This window comes from Chlorocebus sabaeus, chromosome 11 (assembly GCF_047675955.1).
Source record: "Chlorocebus sabaeus isolate Y175 chromosome 11, mChlSab1.0.hap1, whole genome shotgun sequence".
Classification (NCBI taxonomy): Eukaryota; Metazoa; Chordata; class Mammalia; order Primates; family Cercopithecidae; genus Chlorocebus; species Chlorocebus sabaeus.
In genome coordinates, this window is record NC_132914.1 from 73,721,581 (window position 1) to 73,736,286 (window position 14,706).

The 14,706-nt window shown below is 39.0% G+C and overlaps 1 protein-coding gene across 5 annotated transcripts in view; it reads right to left on the bottom strand.

Annotated features, from left to right (window-relative positions):
• Nucleotides 1-14,706, bottom strand: part of OSBPL8 (oxysterol binding protein like 8) — a 216,489-nt gene that overhangs the window by 140,310 nt on the left and 61,473 nt on the right. The gene's annotated exons all lie outside the window — the stretch shown is intronic.

Genomic DNA, 14,706 nt, shown 5'->3' on the forward strand with positions numbered 1-14,706 from the left:
CAAAATGAAAGTTGGTGACAACCTTGCAGCGAGCAAGTCTATCAGTACCACTTTTCCAACAGCATGTGCTCACTTTGTGTCTCTGTGTCATAGTTTGGTAACTCTCAAATATTTCAAACCTTTTCACTAAAATATCTGTTACAGCAATCTGTGATCAGTAACCCTTGATATTACTATTGTAATCATTTTGAGGCACCACAAACTACAGCAATATAAAACAACTAACTTAACTGAAATGTATGTGGTTTTGACTGCTCCACCCATCTGCCATTCTCCCATTTCTCTTTCTCCTGGCTCTTCTCTATTCCATCAGACATAATAATATTGAAATTAGTCCAATTCATAACACTACAAAGGCCTCTAAGTGTTCAAGTAACAGGAAGAGCCACATATTTCACTTTAAATCAAAAGCTAAAAATGATTAAGCTTAGTGAGGAAGGCATGTCAAAAGCCAGAAGCATGGCCTCTTACACCAAACAGCAATGTCGTGAATGCAAAGTAAAAGTTCTTGGAGGAAATTGAAAGTCCTATTCCAATGAACACACAAATGATAAGAAAGCAAAACAGCCTTATTGCTGATATACAGCAAGTTTGAGTGGTCTGGATAGAAGAACAGGCTAATGATACAGGCAAGGCCCTAACTCTCTTCAATTCTATACAGGCTGAGAGAGGTGAAAAAGCTGCAGAAGAGAAGTTTGCAGCCAGCAGAGGTTGTTCATGAGGTTTAAGGAAAGAAGTCATCTCTATAACATCAAAATGCAAGATGAAGTAGCAAGTGCTACTTGGAGAAACCACAGTTAAGTTATCCAAAAGATCTAGCTAATATCATTGATGAACATGGCTACACTAAACAACAGGTTTTCAATATAGATGAAATAGCCTTCTATTAGAAGATGCCATTAAGGACTTTCATATCTAGAGAGGAGAAGTCAACGGACAAACTGACTCTCTTGTTAGGGGCTAATGCGGCTGATGACTTGAAGTTGAAGGCAATGCTCATTTACCATTCCAAAAATTCTAGGGTCCTTAAGAATTATGCTATAACTACTCTGCCTGTGCACTATAAATAAAACAACAAAGCCTGGATAATAGCACATCTGTTTACAGTATGGTTTACTAATATTTTAAGCTCACTGTTGAGACTACTGCTTAGAAACAATATTCCTTTCAAAATATTAACACTCACTGACAATGCACTTGGTCATTCAAAAGTTCTGGTGGAGATGTACAAAAAGATTAATGTTATTTTCATCTCTGCTAACACGTCATCTATTCTGCAGCCCATGAATCAAGGAGTAATTTTAACTTTCATGTCTTCTTATTTAAGAAACACATTCAGTAAGGCCATAAGGCTGCCAGAGATAGTGATTCCTCTGATGGATCTGGGCAAAGTTTGAAAACCCTATGGAAAAGATTCACCACTCTAAATGTCACTAAGGACACTTGTGATTCACAGGAGGAGGTCAAAATACCAATATTAGCGGGAATTTGGAAGAAGTTGATTCCAACCCTTATGGATGACTTTGTGGGTTTCAAGACCTCAGTGCAGGAAGTCACTACTGATGTGGCGAAAACAGCAAGAGAACTCGAATTAAAAGCGGAGTCTGAAGATGTAACTGAATGGCTGCAATCTCAAGATAAAACTTGAATGAATGAGGACTTACTTCTTATGAACAAAGAAAGTGGTTTCTGAAGACAGAATCTACTCCTGGTGAAGATGCTGTGAACACTGCTGAAATTGACAGGGACAGGGGGCAGAGAAATTCTAGGCAGAAAAGGGGGGGGGGTCCCTGGCAAAAGCCCCACCCTCAAGCTGAAAAGCGTGAAATGGCAGACCAAAACAAGAACTTATATCCCTGTTTTTCCGTTCGAATGTTGCCTTTTCCTAAACCACCCATGGCCTTGTCCTGCCCCACCCCATCTTATGCCTATAAAGACCCCAGACTCAGCCCTAAGAGAGGAGAAGCTGCTGGACATCGGGGAATATGGCTGGACATTGGAGAGAAGCGGCTTGACTTCAGAGGGACAGCCTGATAGTGTAACTTCAGAGAAGAATCCAGTGGGAGAAGGCTGGGTTTCAGTGAAAGATTACTTACCTGCCCCATCCCCTTTTCAGCTCCCCTTCTGGGTGAAAGCCACTTTCATGACAATAAAATCCCCCACATTTACCATCTTTCAATTTGTTCATGTAGCCTCATTTTTTTCGAGGACACTGGACAAGAGCTTGGGAGCCACAAGTGTAGATACAAAAGGCTGTCACACTGGCCCCTTGCCCTCATTGGCGGAAGGCAGCCGTCTCATGTGAAAAGGCAGAGGGCCCACTGATTTGTTATTAACAGTTAAGCCATCCACAGACAGCAGAGCTAAAAAAGCACTGTAATATGCCCTCTGGGGGGGCTTCAGGAGTCACAGGCACCCCGCCTGGACGCTGCCACAGAGCCTCCATGGAGTTCGCTCCTGCCAGTGCCCAAAAAGCACTCGCTCTGGCTCCTGCACCTGCTCATCTGTACACTCCTTCCTGCAAGGGGTGGAACACAGCAGGTCCAAGTGAGTGGAGTTTGATCCTGCTGACACCGAAATGGCAACCCAGTTTCAGGTTCATGCACTCCAGTTCCCACTTTGTTCACTCACTCACTCACTCTCATGAGGAGTGGGGAGTAGCAGGCTGAGTAAATGAGGCACCCTTGTCATGAGTCCCATGAAGGGGTCAGGGAAATACGCTACTTCAAAAAGAAAAAAAAAAAAGATTTAGAATACTACATAAATTTAGTTGATAAAACAGTGGCAGGGTTCGAGAGGACTGACTTTTTCATTAACAAAACCTACAACCTGAACTCTCATAGTAACTATAAATACTCAAAGGTCTCTGATAACTTCTCTAACAATTATTCCTTCAAAGAGATAACAAAGCCAAAACCAATAAAATCAGTAGACTTCTAATCATTTTCTTGGAGTTTCAAAAACATTTTCTTATTTCTACGAGTATAAAAGGCCTTACTGAAATATAAAGGCTGGTGAAACATTATTTAATTGGACTTTGTAAGGTTGGCATTTGGTTCCTTTGACATAATCGATAAGAATAGCCCAAGAGACTACTCTGACTTTCAATTTAGAAACATATAAACTTTCCTTGACTACATGTATTATAATATATTGTAATTATTTGTTCCCATGAGCCAATTCTCTTCAAGGACAGAGGCTATTTTACTGATCTGTGTTTCCAGTGCTAGTTCATGGTAGACATTTCATTAACAGTTGTTGCACTTAACTAATACTGCCAACTCAATTATCTAAGTGAATAAATAAGAATCCAAAACAGCAGATGATACAAAAATTATGTCTATGGGATGCACACTGATATTTGTATTTGAATACTGCATTATTATACTCTAAAAATTTGCAATATTAACAACAAAATAACAAAACATCATAAGCAGCTTTTACTTCAAAAAATATTTTACTAATCTTTTCATCCTATCCATTCAATGTTAGGGATTCACCTATTCCTAGGTATTATACTGACCACTATGAATACATCAATTTGCAAAGCAAACAAACCCTGCCCTCATGGAGCTTATATTCTAGAAGGGGAAGACAACCAATAAAAATAATAAATAAATAAATTATGTATTAGATGATAGTAAGTGCTATGGTAAAAAGTAAAGCAGGTTAAGACTACCCAGGGATTAAAGGATTATAATTATAAATAGGATGGTCATAGTAGGTGTCATTGAAAAGGTGACATGTGAGCAATGATTTGAAGTAGGGAGGAAATTAGCTATGCAGATATCTGAGGGAAGAGTCTGAAGGTCAGAAGAAGCTGCCAGTGCCAAGGTCCTAAGGCAGAAGTTTGAGGAATAAGAAGAAAGCAATGTAGCTAGAACACATGTGAAGGAAGGGAAAAGCAGAAAATGTTTCCCCACAGAGGTAAGGAAACAAAGTATAAGTAGATCATATTTGGTCCTGTGGGCCAGGTGTTCCCAATGCCTGGGCCACAGATTGATATGGGTCTGTGGCCTCTTAGGACCTGGGCCACACAGCAGGAGGTGAAAGGTGGGTGAGTGAAGCTTCATCTGTATTTATAGATGGGGGATACAGATGTATATCCCCATCATTTGCATTACCACCTGAGCTCTGCCTCCTGTCAGATGAGTGGCAGCATTAGATTCTCATAGGAGCACGAACCCTATTGTGAACTGTGCATGCAAAGATTCTAGGTTATCTGCTCCTTATGGGAATCTAATGCCTGGTGGTCTGTAACTGTCTCCCATACCCTCAAGACTGACCATCTAGCTGCAGGAAAACAAGCCCAGGGTTCCCACTGGTTCTACATTATGGTGAGTTGTATAATTATTAAACAGGGTACACAATAAGTGTAAACGAGCTTGAATCATCCTTAAACCATCACTGCCCTCCTGGTCTGTGCAAAACATGTCTGCCACAAAACCAGTCCCTGATACTATAGAATATATCTCTTTTTTTTTCTTTTTTTTTTTTTTTTTTTTTTTTTTGCTTTCATTGTGTGTGCATGTACACATGTACATTTTGGGTCAAAATTTAAAATGCACTTCTTCCTCTAAGTTGCAGTCAAAATAGTTGGAAACCACTGGTGCAGTGCATTTGCAGTAGAATCTCCACTCTGCCACCCTATCATTTTCCACCAGCATGACTGTGAGCAAGTCCATTATCTTCTCTGAATCTTTGTTTTCTCATTTGCAAATAGGGAATATTACGTGCTCTACATATTTCACAGGATTGTTGAGAGGACCCCAATAACATAATGTGTGTATAAGCTTTATACCAAAGCTCTAGACCAATCAAAATTTGCTTCACAGACCAGAAAGAGCTCTAGCAGTATCCTCAATGACAGCGTTTTACCAGTGAGTTTTATAATTTATATGTTTTCATGTTACTAATTAGCATCCTTTCACTTCAGTTTGAAGAATTCTCTTTCATTTTTTTGTAAGGCGGGTTTAGTGGTGGTTAACTCCCTCTGCTTTTCTTTTCTGGGAAAGTCTTCATACCTCTTTAATTTCTGAAGAACAGCTTTGTCAGATAAAGTATTCTTGGTTTACAATTTTTTTCTTTCAGCACTTTAAATAAATATATTATTCCATTCTCTCTAGACCTGCAAAGTTTCTGCTGAGAAATTCACCAATAGGCTTAAGGAGTTCCCTTGCATGTGAGGATCCTTTTTATCTTGCTGCTTTTAAAATTCTCTGTGACTTTTGACAATTTGATTAGATATGTCTTCTTTGGGTTGAATCTAGTTGGAGACCTTTGAGATTCCTGTGCCTGGGTGTTTATCTTTTTTCCAAGATTAGAGAAGTTTTCAGACATTAAATCTTTAAATAAGCTTTCTGTCTCTCTCTATTCTCCTTGAATTCTACAAATGTTAGCTCTTTTGATGATGTCCCTAAATCTGTAGGCTTTTCATTTCTTCTTTTCTGATCAAATATTTTCAAATATCCACTGTTTGAGTTTATCAGTTCTTTCTTATGCTTGATCAGTTCTGCTGTTAAGTCTCTATTGCGCTGTTCTTTTTAATTATTCCAACCTCTCTGTTAAACTTCTAGTTTTGTTTGTATTGCTTTTCTTATTTCATTGAGTTATCTGTGTTCTCCTGTAGTTCACTGAGCTTCCTTAAAATAATTATTCTGATTTTTCTTTGACAGGCAATTCATAGATCTCCATTTGGGGAGGGTTGATTATTGGAAAATTATTGCATTCCTTTGGTGGTGTTACGTTTCCTTGTTTTTTAAATGTTTCTTATTGCATTGTGTTAAGGTTTGTTCACTATATGGAGTAATCATCTCTTTCAGACTTTATAGTGGTTTTGGTAGGAAAAGGCCCTACCCTATGGCTACATTCTAGGCACTGGCTGGGTGGTAGGATATGACATATGTTAGCCTTTTACTCTAAGTGATATGAGAACCCACTGGAGGGTTCTGAGCAAGGAATAACATGATCTGAGATTTTTAGTTTCTCTGTATTGACAATCATAGTGGGAAAAGGGTAGAAACTGGGAATTCGGTTAAAAGGTTACTGCATTAATCTAGAAGAGAGAATATGATGCAAGAATGAAGATGAGAGCCATAAAGATACTGAGAAGAAGAAGAATTCTACATGAATTTTGAAGGTAGAAGCAAGAGGATTTCCTGAAAAATTGAATATGGAGTGGGAATGAGAAAAGATACAAGATGACCTAGATTTTTGGCTCAAATGACTGAAGGATGTTGATCATTAAATGACATGGGAAAGACAGCAGGAGCAGTAAGGTTATCTTCTTTGGGAGAGCAGGCCAGAGGATAACCAAAAATCAGAAGTTTAGTTTTAGGAATATTAAGTTTGATATGTCTATTCCATATTCGTGTGGACCTGTTAAGCAGGCAGTTGGATTTAAGAGTTTGCAGCTCAAAAAAGAGATCTGAGCTGGAGATAAAATTTGGGGAGTTAACATACTGATGGCATTTAAAGCTATGAGACTGAATCAGACCACCAGGGAGCAGATATCAAAGGATGGATTTCAGAACTTCTTAGGCTTATGAGTCTACTTCTTAAGCTTAAGGTCCACTAATTACATTAAAAATAAAAAGGTCATTACCAGTGTTAACTGCCTCAACAGAGCTGCCTTCTCTCTATTCCAACTTGTTGGCTGAAAGGGTATCTGCAGAGCAGATAACAAGAACATATTTCATTTCATTTTGGGTCAACTAATTAAATTAAAAATAAAAGGGTCATTACTAGTATTACCTGCCTCAATATTCTAGCTATTTCCTTGAGTTTTCTATAAACCAGTTATCTTCCAGTTCCTGTAAGCAGTATGTTATATGCAGAAGACATTAACAAAATATACAAATTCAGCAACATTAGGAAGAACATGGTCAGTAAACAATATAATAGCCCAGCATTATCTGACACATTTTTACTAAATGCCTCCCAAAGGAATTCAGTCCAATAAAAGAGGTCTAGCAAATAAATTACTGTACAAGTGCCATATAACACATTTGGGCAAAGTACTGTGGTAGTTTAGATTAGTCCAAAGTATTTGGGGGAAACTGCATAGTACTGAAGTCTGCTGCTGCCAAATGACTGGCATTTTACAATACAAAACTATAATCAAACAAGAATACCAAAATATGATGCAAGTCTGATACTATGTCTCTATTCTCCGGACCTTGGAAAAATCATTCATAACAGGAAAAGGACAATGACACCTACCCTACACAGTTAAACAAGAAGAAAAACCACTGAATGATTTACTTATTACTCTTCCATCACCATTAAACTGTCCAAGAATTTAGTTATGACATCACACAAGGATCTGTCTAGGCAAGGTTCATCTTGATTAATTCTGTTGGCTCTAAAAGAATTCTTTTTGGTCGAAGACCTATCTTTCTCCAGTTCAGGGAAGTTTCTTCTGCTTTTTTTGTTAACTCTTTCTTCCTTTCTAGTCTCTGTTCTTTCTTGCTAAAATTTGTATTAGAAAAATGTTGGACCTCCATCTTTCTTGATTTCAATGTGATATTTAACATTTCATTTATTTTTGGGTACTTCCTGAAGTATCTTATCAACTTTATTTCCCAGATCACTAACTTGCAAATTCTACCAATTTACCATCTTTGGACCATTTTATTCCTTAGCCCAACCAATGACTTTTAACTTTCGTCTTATTCCCCAATTACACATTAGTCTGTTATTGTTTCATGACTGCAGTATTTTTTTGAATCTTTCTAACTACACAGGAATTTAACTGCTCTGCTGTTTGGTGCTCTTCTGTCCAGAGAATCCTCTCTGCTTCCTCTGAAGTTATTTGTTACTTCTTCTTGATGCTTCCCCTTCTGTGTTGTTGGTTTTCCTCAAGTATGTGGTGATCCTAAGTTGTCTAATACATTGATGAATAAATGCTGTGTAATTTTTTTTTTTTTTTTTTTGAGACAGTGTCTTCGTTATGCTGTTGCCCAGGCTGGAGTGCAATGGCACAATCACAGCTCACTACAACTTCAACCACCTGCGTGCAAGCAATCTTCTCACCCCAGCCTCCTGAATAGCTGAGACCACAGCAGACATGCACCACCAGACCTGGTTAATGTTTTTTTTTTTTTTTTTTTTAAAGACAGAGTTTCACTCTTGTTGCCCAGGCTGGAGTACAATGGCATGATTTCAGCTCACTGCAACCTCTGCTTTCCAGGTTCAAGTGATTCTCCTGCCTCAGCCTCCCGAGTAGCTGGGACTACAGGAACCTGCCACCACGCCCAGCTAATATTTTGTATTTTTAGTAGAGATGGGGTTTCACCATGCTGGCCAGGCTGGTCTCGAACTCCTGACCTCAGGTGATCCACCCGCCTCAACCTCCCAAAGTGTTGGGATTACAGGCATGAGCCACCGTGCGCGGCCCTAGCTAATATTTTTAAATTGTGTAGAGATGGGGTGTCACTTTGTTGCTCAGGCTGGTCTTGAACTTCTGGCCTCAGTCCTCTCACTCCAGCCTCTCAAAGTGCTGGGATTACAGATATGAGCCACCACACCTGGCCCCATCCTTCATTTTTAATAGACAGCATGAATATTGAGGTTTTAATACCCTTAAGTGTTTGTATCTGATAAAAGAGACTCAGTTATGTACATTTCAGTGATATGTTCCCATATTCCACTATACATGAACTAAGTAAGGAAATACTTTTATCAATTTTTTTTAACTAAAGGGAGATAGATGTTGCAGTATATCTGTATAGCTTAGGGATCACCAAACTTTTTTTTTTTTTTTTGTAAAGGGCCACACAGCAAACAGATTTTACTTTTGACTTTGCAGATGATAGGATTTCTGTTGTAACTACTTCACTCTGATGTTGTAGCATGAAAGCAATCATAGAAAATGAATAAACAAAATGAGCCTGATAAACTGTATTTACAAAAATAGGAGTAGGGCATAGTTTGGTAATTCCTGCTGTAGTGTTTCAGGTTAATACCACATGTGTAAATAGCACATCTGTAAGCATAATAAAGTAATCTTTCCTAGTGACCCCAAAACTTGCCCTCACAGTTTTTCTCCTTTGTTTAGCTCCACTTAGACCTACACCTAAACCCTAAAAGTAGCTTCTTTGCTCAGCATGTGTCTCACTACTAACTTTATCACTTTCTGAAGCAGTATGTTCCCTGTATGTTTTAATATTAGCTTCTTCTGAATTCTTCTCTATGTGGTTGTTTTTATCCTTCTTCTGTCCAAACAACTTTTTCTGACTTTTGGTGCCCTTAAAGCCTAGGCAGCCTGTGTAAGGGCTTAAGTGCGTAAGGTCCTTTTTTACTGTACCTTTGTATCTTGAGGCAAAAGAAGTATAGCTAAGACAGGAGTTTCTTTTGATTCTCCAATAACAGAAAAGACTCTTATGTAACACTTCTCTCCACAACTTGTACAAGCAGTAGTGTGTTAGGATTGGGCATTTTTATATCAAAAATATTAACTAAGGAGCACACGAATTTACATAGATTGTTTTTGTTGAACACTTTCAACAAAAAACACTTTTCAACACAAAACAAGTGTTTTTGTGTGAACACTTTCCTTATCATTCAATTTTAAGGATATGAATGCATTTTCAGTGGCTGGCATGTGATAAATGCCCAATAAATGTTTGTTAGCCAATGAATGGCATATAGATATTCTCAGGCAAATGATTTTTTAAAAATCAGTATTTGGGCTAGACACGGTGGTTCACACCTGTAACCCTGGCACTTTGGGAGGCCCAGGTGGGCGGATCACCTGAGGTCATAAGTTCGAGACCAACCTGGCCAATATGGGGAAACCCTGTCAACGTATATAAAGAGGAGGTCACACAGTGTCAGGAAACCGGCTCTGATTCCTGATTCTGGTCCTTTTTACAACCAATATTTTAAAAAATCAAAAACTGTACATAACAGTATTAATTTAGGGTTTGCCTTGAAACTATGGATGCAACACCTAAGCAATGACTGATTAGAGCTGAACAGCAGCCATCCACTTCACAAGGTGCAAGCACTCACCTTTTACACCATGTTTGCATCTGTACTTTCACCGTTTCACTCATTTTTGCTACCTGTACAGGTTGTGTAAGTATTTGAGTCCTGACAACTGATTTAAAGTATCTATATAAGAATCCTTTCTAAAACAAAGAAATGTACAAATGCTTTGAACACAGAAATTTTAAAAGCTCTCATTTGAATTTCTTCTCTATCAGCTACCATCCTTTCTGTAACTAAGTTTTCTACCTATGCTTTTGAGCTAATCCCTCTGGCACTTAATGGTAATAAAAGCCTTTCCACTTTTTTTTTTTTTTTCTGGAGACAGGGTCACCCAGAATAGAGTGCAGTGGTGCCATCACAGCTCACTGCAGCCTTGATTTCCCAGGCTCAGGTGATCATCTCACCTCAACCTCCAGATTGGCTGGGACTACAGGCACACACCACCATGCCCAACTAGGTTTATTGCTTTTGGTCTTTTATAGAGATGAAGTTTTGCCGTTGTGATGATTAACACTGAGTGTTAACTTGATTGGATTGAGGGATGGGAAGTACTTTATCTTGGGTGTTTTCTGTGAGGGTGTTGCCAAAGGAGATTAACATTTCAGTCAGTGGGCTAGGAAAGGCCTTAATCTGGTGGGCACAATTGAATCAGCTGCCATCGAAGGCAGGCAGGCAGGCAGAAAAACGTGAAAGGGGAGACTGGCCTAGCCTCCCAGCCTACATCTTTCTCCAGTGCTGGATGCTTCCTGCCCTCAAACATTGGACTCCAAGTTCTTCAGATCTGAGACTCGGGCTGGCTCTCCATGCTCCTCAGCCTGCAGACAGCCTATTGTGGGACCTTGTGATCATGTAAGTTAATACTTAATAAACTCATATATATCTGTATATCTATGTATCTATCTATCTATCTATCTATCTATCTATCTATCTATCTATCTATATCCTATTAGTTCTCTCCCTCTAGAGAAGCTGTATTAGGATGCCATGTATTAAGCCATGTTGCCCAGGCTGGTCTCGAATCCCTAGGCTCAAGCGATCCTTCCACCTCGACCTCCCAAAGAGCTGGGATTACAGGCATGAACCAAAGTGCCCAGCCCAGTAAAAGCCTTTACTCCAATATCAATAATTTGTCAGCCAGGTGCAGTGGCACATGCCTGTAATCCTAGCACTTTGGGAGGCTGAGGTGGGCAGATCACCTGAGGTCAGGAGTTTGAGACCAGCCTGGCCAAAATGTTGAAACCCCGTCTCCACTAAAAATACAAACATTAGCCAGGCGTGATGGCTAATCCCTGCTATAATCCCAGCTACTCGGGAGGCTGAAGTAGGAGAATCACTTGGACCCAGGAGCGGAGGTTGCAGCAGGCAGAAATCACGCCACTGCACTCCAGCCTGGGTGGCAAAGCGAGACTCCATCTCAAAAAAAAAGAATTTGTCCTGTTAGTTCTTCCATTGCCCATAATGCTCAAGTTTCCCTTACTCTCAATAAGGCCCTTTTCTGTCCTAGTTGCCTTAAAGCTACCCTCCGATGATCCTTTACCTGCTCTGGAAGATTTCTTAAGAATGTTCAAGCATTCATTTCCTCTATCTTTGCCCCTGCCTTCACGCCTACATATTATATCGGTTCTATACCTAGGTTAATCTAACGCACAGAAGAGATCATGTCAACTTAATATCAAAAACTGCAGCTATTCTTATTAAAGATTTAAGTCCAAATCTTGCCTTGGCATTGGAGGGTAACAATCATTTTGCTGATACTTGCCTTTCTCAGTTATTATTTGCTTTCTCTGACCCTTTGTGTCAGCCAAATTATTTGCTATTCCGCATATATACCAGTGCCTTCATAGATCCTATTCTTATGCCTTCATATTTCCCTGCCTTTGCCTGCATTCTTCCTTCTAGAGAATATTTCTTTTGCAAAACCAAACCCAACCCACCCAATGAAGTCCAAGTCATGTATTACCTTCTTCATGAAGCCTTCCTTGATTTCCCCTAACTGGAAGTATTCTCTTGATTCGTTAACTTCCAAAGTTCATATGTCACTTAATAGTATTTAAGTTTTTAAAATTTGTTTATATAAATCTGTTAAAATTGCATATGTTCCTATCTTCCTTGTAAGATTATATTTTTAAAATCATGGATTACAACATATTCATTTTATACTTTCCCCAATAATTTTATAGTTTATTGCCCTGAATGAGTAGAGCCCATCAATTTTAAAGTACAAATCTTCCTTCAAGGACTACATGCTGAAAGATTTAAAGAATTTCCTTCTTTTTTCTTTTTTTCTTTTTTCTTACGACCAGGGTAAGAGAAAAAAAGAATTTCTTAGAAGTATAGATGGTAGAAACAAGCCTCTGCTTTTACAGGTGATCATAAAAACTGATTACCCAGGGACCATATATATGTTTGGAACCATGTTTCATTCAGTCCTCACAACATTTGGCAAAGTCATTCTGTTAATGTTTGAATTTACTGACGTATAAGCAATTCAGTTACTACTGTGTACTTAGCCACTCCAAAAATGCCCCTTTATCTGCCAGGCCCTTGTAGGCATCTGAGTTTGTGACAGCAACTTTGGTTAATAAACTTATAAAATGTTAGGTGATTTGTAATTATTTATTGAATAACTATATGTGGGTGTATCTTTACACACAAACACACACACAGATACATATACATAAGTGTGTGTGTTTATAATACCCTTGGGTGCTTTATTAATGTTTTCTTAGATTTAAATCCCAATTTATAATTAAAATAAATGTAGTGCCTTCCTTAACCTTCATTATCTGGAAATACGGATTCCTTCCCAATACAATTTTCACGTAAATGAATCGGGCATTTTTTAACAGATAAGCTGGGGGTCAGCAAACTATAGCACACAATCTAAGAATGGTTTTTACGTTTTTAAAGGGCTATAAAGAAGGAAAATAGAAACGAGAGGGGAGAGAAGAAAAGGAGAATGCGTGACAGAGACAATATGTAGTCCACAAAGTCTGAAATATTTACTACCTGGGCCTTTACAGTGAAGATATTTGTGTCCCATGTGAATACTCACCAACAGGTGATCTTAGCAGAGAGGTATTTTAATGATCAAGTAAATAGGAGAGCCCATTCTGTGATACTAGTAGGCCTCTTTCTCCAGTCACTTCTGTCATTCCACAATGGGCTCATGAACAAAGTAGCCATGGTGACAGGGATGGAGGTTATGCATGGCTCAGCAACATGGACTTCCACTCACCAAAGCTGACCTGGCTAGAGCCACTGCTGAGTGCCCAACTGACCAGCGGTAGAGATCAACACCAAGTCCCAAATACAGCACCACTGTGCAGGGTCATTAGCTAGTTGCCCAGTGGCAGGTAGATTATGCTGAGCTGCTTCCATTGTGGAAGGGGCAGCATTTTGTTCCTACCTGAATAAATCTCTCTTCCCTGCATGCAATGCTTCTGCCTGAACTAACATCCATAGACTTAGAGTGCCTTATCTACCATCATAGTAACACATATAGCATTGCTTTGGAAGAAGAAACTCATTTCACAGCAACTGTAGTACAGCAATGAATCCACCACGCTCAGGGAATCCACCGGCCTTACCATGTTCCCCAACATCATGAAGTAACTGGTTTGACAGAATAGAGGGGTGGCATTTTGAAAACTCAATTACAGCATCAGTGAGGGAGCAATTCATACAGGCTGCAGCATGGATCGCCAGAAGGTTGTATATGCTCTGGGTCAACTGCAACATATAGTGCATTTTCTCCTATAGTCAAGGTTCATGGCTCTGAGAATAAGAGGGAGATATGGAAGTGACATCATCCACTATTACTGCTATTGATCCACTAATAAAATTTTTGCATCCTATCCCCATAACCTTGTGCTTTGCCAGTCTGGAAGTCTTACTCCAAAGAGAGGAATGCCTCCACTAGGAGACACAGCAATGATTCCACTGAACTCGAAGTGAAGACTGCCATCTGGCCACTTCAAGGTCCTCATGCCTCTGAATCAGCAGGCAAAGACGGGGGGTTACTAGACTGGGTAAGGTGAGTGATCCTAATTACCATGGAGAAATTGGATTGCTATTCTACAACAGAGGTACGGGAAAGTATGTCTGAAATATAGGAGCTACGATGGGATATCTCTCAGTACTGCATGTTCGGTGATTAAAGTCAATAGAAAATCACAACAATCCAATCTAAACAGGACTAGTAATTGCCTAGACTCTTCAGGAATGAAACTTTGGATCATCCTACCAGGTCAAAAGTCATGACTAGTTGAGGTACTTGCTGAGGGGAAATGAATACAGAAGGGATAGTGGAAGAAGGTCGTTACAAATACCTGCCACAATTACGTAATCAGTTACAGACACAAAAATTGTAATTTTTGGGATTATTACTTCCTTATTCTTTTATGAATATGTTTGTGTATCAAATCTTTGTTTTCTTTCCTCTCTTATTGCTTTATAAGATATACTGACTTTATTTCATAGCATTTAAGTATTGTTAACTCTACATTATAGTATTTAAGTTATAGAATAACAAGAAAAATGAACATCACCCAAGGACTTTACATTCTCTTCGGGGAAAAAGTTAGTACATTTTACGAAAAACAGTTGTACCACTGGGTGGAAGCATGACCTTGTTATTGTCTTTGTTTGGAGATAAATTATTGTATTAATTTTCTACGGCTGCCATAATAAAATACGACAAACTGGATGGCT